This window comes from Aotus nancymaae, unplaced genomic scaffold (genome assembly GCF_030222135.1).
Source record: "Aotus nancymaae isolate 86718 unplaced genomic scaffold, 86718_ANA_hifiasm-v0.15.2.pri h1tg000058l, whole genome shotgun sequence".
NCBI classification, from domain to species: domain Eukaryota; kingdom Metazoa; phylum Chordata; class Mammalia; order Primates; family Aotidae; genus Aotus; species Aotus nancymaae.
This window is the reverse complement of record NW_026988472.1, coordinates 3,290,689-3,301,796: the sequence shown is the minus strand read 5'-3', so window position 1 is coordinate 3,301,796 and position 11,108 is coordinate 3,290,689. Positions and strand designations below refer to the sequence as shown.

Sequence of the window (11,108 nt, the reverse complement as noted above, 5' to 3'; positions counted from 1 at the left end):
AGCCTGGTCAACATGGTGAAACCCCATCTGTACTAAAAATATAAAAATTGGCCGGGCATGGTGGTGGCGCCTGTATTCCCAGCTAATTGGGAGTCTGAGACAAGAGAATTCTTTGAGTCTGGGAGGCAGAGATTGCAGTGAGCTGAGATAGAGCCATTGCACTCCAGCCTGGGCAACAGAGCAAGACTCCATCTCAGAAATAACGATAATAATAATAATAATAATTTTTTTCTTTCGCAACAGGACACAATTGGAAAAACTGTTAATTTTACCAAGGCTTTAACTGAAGGGTATGCTTTCCTTTAAGGAGTCAATCTCAACTTGCAGCTCCAATAAAACCCAGTGGGGAAACTGGCCTCATACCCTCATCTACACAGTCTCTGTACAGGATTCCTAACCTGTGGTCAGTAAAGAATATCACTTTCTAAGAGGAGGTCTAGGCGCTCCAAGTTTATCTTGGGAACTTACAAGGAGAGGATCACCCAACTCACAGGTATTTAAGGATATAAACCCATAGCTGGGCTCAGTTTTAAAAGGTCTTATTTAAGATTCCTTGTGGAACAAACATCCATTAAAGCCAATCTATAAAGCCTATGTAGAAATAATTATCCTTGCTGCACTTTATGCAGATAATCAGGCCATGTATAAGACTAAAGTCTATTTTTCAAACCATTCAGTTCTATGATCTTTTAACAAAAATGAAGACTGGAGAGAGAAATCATGTTTTAAAACTTATCATATATTTGTCATTAAATTCTAAACTCACTAGTTGTTTTTGAGTTTTCCCCTACACTTTAACCCTGCTTGTTCCTGTGAACCAACAAGCAATCTCCAGCTGCAGCTCAGAAAGAACAAGATGAATTGTAAAAATGTGAATCAGTATCCTACTTCTGAGCAATTATCCTGCAAATTCTGCCAGGTGATGGGAATAAATAGAATGTGCATCACGAGAGGGTTTCCTTTTTGGGAAAGTAAGACCACGAAAAATAACCAAAGCCAAGCACCATGCACCCAAATCTTAGCAAGCCTAACTATAGCCACCAGTTATCTGGGTGTGTTACAAGACATCCTTTTCGCTCCCTTGCTGGAAGAAGACTCAGTTCCACAGTTGCACCTTAGCATTCCACTAAGGAGTCCATGCAACATGGCCCTGAGACACATTTTTGTCCCAAACTCAATACCAAGCTTCAGGTTAAAACCCTAGGAAGGGAAACTGGATCTGAGATCCAGAGGCAAATGACAATAGAGGTTAAAAGGCACAGCACAGGTGAGCGTGGCTGATTCCTGCCAAATAAGCCAACCCCAAGCTTCCTGTTTCATGGATAAAGGCCACGTTAATATCCATGGCATAAATGAGGTCTAGGGAAATCCAAGGCTACTGACAGTAGGTGGGAAAGAGACATAGACGAGAACAGATAATTCCTATTTTCTAGGCCCCCTGCTTCATGGGTGCAAGCTGCTTTGGTACTCATAGTGGGACCTAACAAGGTAACCGGGACTTGGGGAGGCAAGGATGGAAGAGGAAAAGAGGACGCTCTTCTCTCTCTCCCTCAGTTACTCCCAGGTATCTGCTAGGAAGAGAAGGGAACCAGGGATGCCTGCTCCCCTCTTTCTAGATGGGTAGCTATTCATCTTCAGTCTATACCGCTTTCAAATGCATCCTAAACCCCTGGGACTCCTTTAAAAAGTGCCCTCTTTTATTCCTTTCTCCTTCTCGGTCCTCTTTTCACTGATAGTCCTCTCTTCACTGATAGGTAATTGTGTCTCCGTACTATGGGACACTCCCCTCAGATGCATCCTCCAAACTGGAAAGAATTAATTTCCTAAACCTTAAACTGGTTGGCTTATGACTGGGCTCAGGGGAAGGGAACCCAGAAGACCAACAAGCCAGCAAAAGGGTAAAGTTGCTTTTATCAGTCGGGCTTTTGTCCCCCTCTCCTTGTGCAAACCAGAAAAACGCCTTGGAATTTTTGAGCTGTCCTTATCTCCCCCTTGTTTCGTTTTGATACATGATTTCTAATAACTTGATTTCTAATTTCTTGCCCTCAGGCCATCAAACTCCAAACAGTCACGCAAACACAACCCAAGCAACGGCCCTTTCTGCTGGGAACCCTTAGGATAGGCCTCCGAGGGAGCTCTGACTCTCTGACTGCTGTTTCCCCAAAACAGCACCCCCTGTCAACAGGAAGCAGTTAAGATCAGTCTTTGTCCTTATCCTTAATCTAATGGCAGTTAGATGTACTTCTTTAGAGTGAGAAATGAGACAGACAGGTGGGAGGGGGTCTCTAGAGAAACTCCAAGCAGCCTGCCCACTGGGGTGGAGCCACAGAAGTTCCCACCCTTTGCAGTGGGAAGGAGCTGGGCTCCTCCTCTTCCTGGATGGAACCTGGGATTCACACGGTGGGCAGGTAGCACTCTAGTGGAGGGACTCTGGCTTTGTGACACTCTGTTTCCCCCTTTTCTTCCTTTTTTCCCAATAAAACCCTGTCTTACTCACCACATAAATTGTCTGCGAGCTGGCCGCAGGACAAAGAACGCTGTCTTTAGCTGAACTAAGGAAAAGTCCCATAACACTGGGTTCTTTTCCACTTCCACTGTTTACTACTCCTGCAACATTTACTACAATTTCCAGCTTGTTATGCTCCGGGTCATGTCCCTCAACATCCCTTTCTCTTTCAGTGTTTTTATTTCATATATATATATACACACACACACACGTATGTATGTATATGTATATATGTATGTACATGCATAGACTGTATGTGTACATATATGTATGTGCATGTGTATGTGTGTATATATATATATATAATCCCACACTGTGAAGCGTACTTTCATTTTCAATATATATGTATGTGTATATAGTGGATCTTGTAGCTAAAATTTGTTCTACAAATGCACACACATATGCATACACATACATAGTATTATATTACGTTTGTGTGTGTGTGTTTAGAGGTGGATGTCTTGCTATGTTGCCCAGGCTGGTCTCAAAATCCTGACCTCAAGTGATCCTTCCACTTCAAATTCTCAAGTAACTGATATTACAGGTGTGAGCCACTATGTCTGGCCCTTTTTATTTTTTGTGTAATTTCCTGTCTCATTCTGCACCTGTAAGTTAAATGTCAATTTGGTGATTGGATACATAGAAAATTCTTAACTATGTATATGACATATTAAGGTTTTAGCCTATATAAGCCATGACTTTTGATTACACAGATTAATAGAATTCCAGAGCTGTGTGGACCTGAAGATTATCTAATCTACTTCCTTATTTGCATAGAGTGTGAATCAGGTCAAGAGAGAGAAGAGATTTAAAGTACCATGGTAATGTCCTGTAAATCAGGCCCTAAAGTAGTATTTTCTCATTCTCAGGCCAGGTTGCTTCTACTGCTGCTCTTCCTTTTTTCTTTCAGTCATTGATTGATTGATTGACCCTGGGATCTGGCTCTGTTGCCTAGGCTGGACTCAAACTCCTGGGTACAAAGGACCCTCCTTCCCCTGCTCCCCGAGAAGCTGGGACAATATCCTTCAGTTTTTTTAAAGGAAATAAAATATTCAGAATAAATTTGTTGCCCTTATTGTGTCCCTTCCCCATTTCTCCTCTTTGTCCATGAACTGAGGTTGGTATAGTGAAATGTTTGTAATTTCACTATATACATTTCCCTGAAATGTATAGTAGAGATGAGGCAGGAAAATAGAATCTGGAGGCAGGGAACATAAGGCTGATTCATACTTGAGCTGTAAATTTAAACTCTCAAAAACTCTGTAACAGGGACTTTGAGCTCCTATGCTCAGGCCTGCTCCCACACTGTGGAGTGCACTTTCATTTTCAATAAATCCCTTAATTCCTTCCTTGCTTTGTTTGTGAGTTTTGTCGAATTATTTGTTCAAGACGTCAAGAACCTGGACATCCTGCACTGTTAACATATTTTGGTGAGCCAGGAGGAAGCGGTAAGCCAAATTTGGGATTTATTCTTCTCCTTTCTCCTTTTCCTTTCTGCTTCGTACAGAGGAATTTCTTTTCCTTTTCAACCTGGGACCCTTGGTGGGCAGCACCTAAACATGGAAGCAACTGCAGGTTTCTGGCTGTGGACAGTGAAACTGAGGGGTTTTCATTTGGAGAAGTCTGATACTACCACCCGGTTCACTTAAGGAACCTGGGTCCTTTTATTTTTTTCTTTATTTCTGTTTAGTCTTTCAGCGGCTGTTTCCTAGTAGCTCCTTGGCAATTGAGGGCAATTGGCTGGGGCCACTACCTGGTATTGCCTGAAGGCCTAGGAACGAGTGGGAATAATCACCCTGCCCCAAAGGGGGAAGACCTTTTTAAAAATCTTTTCCATGTGTGGTCTCTGATTCCTAAATGTGGCATAGCTGGGAGCAACCTCAAACAAGTTTCAGGCAACTTAAACCTTATTTTCTTATGCTAAATTTTTCCCTTCCCCTATTCAACCGGCTAAAGGCAAAGGAAACCCATCTAGCCTCTAGTTTCTATTATTAAAGTTAATGAAACAGGAAGCAGGGAAAAGCGTGGCCTTATCAAATTATAAGGATACTACAAATTGGGGATCACACCCAGGTAACAAAAGAAAGCTCATAGATGGCTCTGGAGGGAATGCATCCCAAGTGGTACCAGTGCCCACCTAAGAAAGGCCAGAGCTGTCTGGAACTCTGATATTGGACCCCCACAGGAGGAGGCTCCATGGGTCCTGTGGACCACAGCCTGACCAAAAACGATGCCTTGGAAGAGGTTCTGAAGTCTAGTATTAAGCCCTCCTTAAAATTTTCCCTCGAAGTTGAAATGCTGCTTGGTCCCAAAATTGTTTAGAATCTCAAGTTTCCTGTCTAATGGAAAAGGAGAATGGCATTTCATGTATCCAGGCTTTTGTGCTACTGTTGTAAGCAGGGGCCTAGTTAACATGAAACCCTACTTTGATACTGTTTGGTTCTAGTGTTCCTTGGAGTCTGAGGAAGTTTAGCCTTTAAAAATCAAACTGCCATGGAGACTGCTTTACCCAAAATTTAGGTTCACCACCTTCTTTGAATTATCTACTGGGGCAAAGTAAAACGGGCAAGCTTGTATTGGTATCTCATGGCAAAGGTTTCACATTATTGGATCTTTGTTTATGTGTGCATATACATGTTTAGATGTGTTTATTTGTAAGTACACCTATTGTTATATGTTGTGTCTACCAAATTTGCTTACAAGTAAAAGAATGGTCATAAATCAAGTAAATAAGTCTGAGCAATTTTCAAGTTTACGTGATGTAAGTATAACTTACTAAGAAAGCTAGCTTTAATATTATTAATGGAATAAAAATAGAAAGGCCTTCAGAATTGTCAGCACACATTTTCTTTTTTGAGACAGAGTCTTGCTCTGTCACCAGGCTCGAGTGCAGTGGCACGATCTCGGCTCACTGCAACCTCTGCCTCCTGATTCAAGCAATTCCCCTGCCTCAGCCTCCCGAATAGCTTGAATTACAGGCACTCATCACTATGCCCGGCTAATTTTTTATATTTTAGTAGAGACAGGGTTTCTCACCATGTTGGCCATGATGGTTTCGATCTCTAGACCTCGTGATCCATCCGCCTTGGCCTCCCAAAGTGCTGGATTACAGGCGTGAGCCATTACGCTTGGCCACATTTTGCTTTAATTTTATGTTTGTCTTTGATAGATATTTTTAAATGTCTGTGTTAACTCAAGCTGGAGCTGTCTGGGGGGAGCCTGCCTCCCATTCTATTTAAAACCTCACTGAGATAGATGCATGTCTGATTGCTTCTTTTGGAAAGGCTAATCAGAAACTCAAAATAATGCAACGCTTTGTCTCCCACCTGTGATCTGAAAGCCTCCAAACCTCCTCCATGCCTCCAGTTGTCCCACTTTTCTGGACCAAACCAATGTTTGTTTTACATATATTGATTGAGGTCTCATGACTCCCTTATTAGAAGTAAAAAATTAAGTACAGTGAATAGGGTAATTGTTTTAGCTAAATTTTTGTGTTAATTAAAATCTTAAAGTTATTATTAACGCTCATTTGATATCTGGGTCACTTCCAGTTAAAAAAGGGTTGTAATATGGAGAAATATGTTTCTAAAATTGTGGAATTGTTCTTATCAATACATGCCCATATCTAATAGTTCAGAAGTTCTTGCTTTTTAGGGTTTCACTAAAGTTTAAGGTTACTAAAAATAAAAATTTTAGTTAACACACACATATATATATATATATATGTATTTTTTGATGGAGTCTTGCTCTGTCCCCCAGGCTGGAGTGCAATGGTGTGATCTCGGCTCACAGCAATCTCTGCCTCCTGGGTTCAAGCAATTCTCCCACCTCAGCCTCTGGAGTAGCTGGGATTCCAGGTGCCCACCACCATGCCCGGCTCATTTTTTTGTACTTTTTAGTAGAGATGGGGTTTAACTATGTTTGGCCAGGATTGTGTCAAACTCCTGACTTGTTGATCTGCCCGCCTCGGCCTCCCAAAGTGCTGGGATTACAGGCATGAGCCACAGTGCCTGGCTTTTTTTTTTTTTTTTTTTTTTTGAGACGGAGATTCACTCTTATTCCTCAGGCTGGAGTGCAATGGCGCCATCTCCGCTCACCGCAACCTCCGCCTCCTGAGTTCAAGCGATTCTCCTACCTCAGCCTCCCAAGTAGCTGAGATTATAGGCATGCGCCACCATGCCTGGCTAATTTTTTTGTATTTTTAGTAGAGACGGGGTTTCTCCATGTTGGTCAGGATGGTCTCGAAGTCCTGAACTCAGGTGATCTGCCCACCTCGGCCTCACAAAGTGCTGGGATTACAGATGAGAGCCACTGCACCCAGCCTAACATGTAATTCTGTATATAAAATGTGTCAAAAAGGCTTATGTTAGTGGAAAAAAAAATTGTCTAAAAAAGTTATTTAAAAGTTAGTTCAAATTACAGATTTGAAGAGGTTATTTATGAAACAATGTAGTAAGCAATTATTGAGTAGGGGAGAAAGATATAAAAAAGTTTAAATAATAAAATCTTTTTTAAAACATGATAGAGAATTGGAGACATTTGGCTAATTAACATTTTCATAGTTAAAACTCTTAGTTGTTTTTTTTTTTGAAAAAGAGTCTCCCTATGTTGAGTCTCCCTCTGTCGCCCAGGCTAGAATGCAATGGCACAATCTTGGCCCACTGCAATCTCCACCTCCCAGGTTCAAAGAATTCTCCTACTGTAGCCTCACAAGTAGCTGGGGTTACAGGCATGCACCACCACGCCCAACCAATATTTTTGTATTTTTAGTAGAGACGGGTTTTCACCATGTTGGCCAGGCTAATCTCAAACTCCTGACCTCAGGTTATCCACCTGCCTCAGCCTCCCAAAGTGCTGGGATTTACAGACATGAGCCACCACGCCCAGTCTAAAGCTCTTATTCTTGATTAAAGTAAAATAATAAGTATTGTAAAAATGCATCAGAAGTTTGGCAATTCTTTTTTTTTTTAATATATTTGAACGTGAAGCTGGATTTAGTGTGAAGCCAAATTTCACATACACGTTTGCATTGCTTCTCACTATTTTTACTTTTTTGTGTGAATAGTGCTAAAGTACTTATTGGTCATGGCCGTAAAGTGGATTTCTTGATTGCACAGAATGTATAATGATATTGGTGAACTTAAGGATGTTGAATTGCATATCGGAAATAAAATATTCATTATGTGGGTTTTTGGGGGCCTTAGGTAACACTGTAACCTCCAGGGTAAATTGAGTAGAAAAATTCAGGTTGGATTCCTGCTTGTGTGTTTTTGCTTCTAGTTTTCTTTTGTTTGCTATTTATTCTTTTCTGGCTTTGCTTGTGTATGGAGATATACATATATATGTATAAAATCTCCATGATTCTTTTTTGTTCCTAGTGGAAGACTTTTATTTAGTTCTGTGTTCCTATGAATTTCTAGGAAGTCATCATTCATTCCATTTATATGGAATTACTAAGCAACCTTTGTTGGGCCTGCAAGAATTAATGGAGCACACCATCTTTTTATCTTTAAACTAATTTTTTGATTTTATGCTTCCTGATACTTAAGTGTGTTAAGTATACTCTCACAAATAGAATTTGAGTCATATTTCTCTCTCTGCCTAGTTTCTCCAGAATTTGTAAATTATCTATGAATAGTCTTAATTCATGGCAATGTGTCTGTTTGCATACAGTTAAGCAGGGTCACCAAAGTTGCTCAGGGACAGAGAACTCAGAAACCTGGCATGCCAGAAAAAGGGTAAGAATTTCTTACCTGTCAGTCTCTGGCCCCTTTCTCTCTACGTAAACTAAATATAAAGTAAAAGTCACTGTGTATCTCCTCTGTAAATTTTTAATTGGTTTAATAATAATAGCTCAAATCAAATATAGAAAAATAGAAAGTGTACACCTTTTAGTTCATGTGATTTTAGCAATCTTTGGGAAATAAAGTTGTTTTTCAAGATTATTGGTAAAATAAAAATGTCTTCAAAACATAAACGTGGTTTAAATTATGTTCAAATATTAGGTTTGCTAAATGCTTTAAGGTCATAAACTGCTTCTTTGGCTTTTGAAAATTGTTTAACTTGCCTCCCTTACAGCTAGGTAAGGCCTGGGGACATGTCGAGTTGGCCACCCTTTAGCTATGCTGGAAACAGTCAAACTTTATTAGAATATAACTTACCAGGTTTTACATTAAAGTTAAAATTGCTAAGACTTGCCATTGTAACATACAATTAAGACTATTAGAAACACTTTCATATGTAAGTTGTGTAAGAACAGTAGGATGTGTGTGTGTGTGTGTCTGTGTGTGTGTGTGTCTGTGTGTGTGTGTGTGTAAAGGTTATAAAAGGTTTTTGCTTCTTTAAAATTTCTGAGTCATCATTTTGGCAAAATAAATAATGTATGGTAATCTGGAATTTCAAAATCAAACTTAAGTTTCAAAATTGTCTTTCCTAACGCCTGGCTTTCTGGATGGATTAGAGGGCCCTTAAAAACATCGAGAGAAGAGGTAAACAGGATTATTTGATATGTTTAGGTACAGGAGATTGTCAAAATGATATTCAATCTTCTTTAGGTTATATTTTTGTGAATACTAATATATATTCTGAAATTGTATGGGATTTCTAAGTTTACAATACCAATCACAATTATAGTTATCATGTTAAGTTATTGTAAACCACAGAAATAACCAAATTTCCTTCTATAAAGCTACTAACCTAAGTAAAACATAAAATTAATTAAATATCAAGAAAATACTTTCATGTTAATCCAGCTAATACTAAAATTGTTTAAAGTAGTTTATAAGCAATGCTTGATTCCATATTCCTGGGAAAACAATTAAAGCTTCAGGTGCATTTGGTCACCTTTTAAGACCATTTAAACATTTTATAAAGGGATTTCCTTTGATTGTTACTTTCAATGCATGTTTTCTGGTTGTATGAAAGCTTTCCTATGCAAGAGGGCTGATATTATAACAGTTGATTATTATGCTACAGTGTATTTTTACCAGGTAAAGAAAGCTTTTTTATGATTTCAATCTTCTGGAAACATTAGAGAAAGACTGACCTTGACATCCTTACTGCAACAAAACTTCAGGACTTTGGGCTTTCAGTTCTTGGTTTCCCAACTGAGAAAGATCCCTCCACACTCTGGGAACTTCACACCCACTGGAACCCTTGAGTTAAAGCTAAGTAGGGAAATTTGTCCCAAGAGGAAGATGGCATCCTTGATGTGAACAGCTTACCCAAGTTCACAGAATAAGACTTCTACCATTGGCCGGGAGAGGTGGTTCACGCCTGTAATCCCAGCACTTTGGGAGGCCGAGGCAGGTGGATCACCTGAGGTCAGGAGATCGAGACCAGCCTGACCAACATGGTGAAACCCTGACTCTACTAAAAATACAAAAATTAGCCAGGACCGGTGGCACACGCCCACTGTGCCAGCTACTCAGGAGGCTGGGACAGCAGGCGTGTGCCACTGGGCCTGGCAGGAGAATCAATCACTTGAACCCAGGAGGCTGAGGATGGAGTAAGCCGAGATTGCGCCACTGCCCTTTCAGCCCGGATGGAGAGTGAGACTCTCTCTCAAAAACAAAAACAAAAAAAAAGATTTCTACTGCCATGAAACTATTATCTATGATTTTCTTTTTCTGCTTATGCCTCTATGAACAATAGAAGTGAAGATGGAGTCTGTTATGTATACTAATGGGGTGTACTTTTATTTGTGAAGGAGTTAGCAGCCAGCCTTGTACATGGATTACCTTATATTCTGATAGATAAAAGATGAAGTCTTAAAGTAAGAAATTTTAATGGTAAATGCATTGCCTCATAATCAATCAAAAACAAAACATTGGTTCACTCCTCTTAGCCCACATCATGGGTTAAAGAGAAAGTTGTCAGAAGGCCTTCACTCTTCTAAAGGGGCATCATTTGTCCGGTCCTTTTTTCCATGATTTAAAACAAAAGAAGCAATGATTAGAAATGTATCCCTCATGATAGGTTCTATAGCAAATTCTACAGTTACACAATAGGCCCTAAATTCTCTTGTGAAAGTTATGATAAAATTGGCTAAACAGAAAGTGTCTGTGCAGCTGCTGGCACTTTTGGCCTATAGAGAAATACATCTAGTGAAGATTATGGAATTTCGGTGGTAGGGGGTTAACAAAGAGACTGCTTAGTTAAGTGAGTCAACTCTTTATCTAGCTCATTCTTTGATCTATTTGATTTTAGGAAGTTTGGTTTAAGGGGACCTTGGGTAAGGAGCATATGTTGAACTCTTGGTAGTCTCCCTGGTGTGGAGACTTCCAAAGGTTTTAAACCTTTAAACCACCTTTCAAAGGTGGTTTCTGGTTACATGGAAAAATTATTTAGTGGTAATTTCTGAGATTTTGGTGAACCTGTCACCCAAGCAGTGTACACATTACCTAATATATGTCTTTTATTCCTCACTCCCCTCCCACCCTTCTCCCCAAGCTCAAAATTCCATTATATCATTCTATTTTAAAACAATACCGAACAAGATAATTGTTTGTGGATGAAAAAAAAGGTCCTTTTTTGTTTTGTTTTCTTGACAGCATGTGGCCATCTCTAGAATGTCACATGGTCTCTCTTCAACTGGAATAAC

General features: G+C 39.8%; 1 long non-coding RNA gene across 3 annotated transcripts in view; it reads left to right on the top strand.

Annotated features, from left to right (window-relative positions):
- Positions 1-3,702: 3,702 nt before the first annotated feature.
- Positions 3,703-11,108, top strand: part of LOC135269889 (uncharacterized) — a 31,159-nt gene continuing 23,753 nt past the window's right edge. For 2 of the 3 annotated variants that reach the window (XR_010338125.1, XR_010338126.1), the window contains exon 1: positions 3,703-3,954. This is a non-coding gene — a long non-coding RNA (uncharacterized LOC135269889). The remainder of the gene's footprint in view (positions 3,955-11,108) is intronic. The other variant, XR_010338127.1, reaches the window with a different exon arrangement.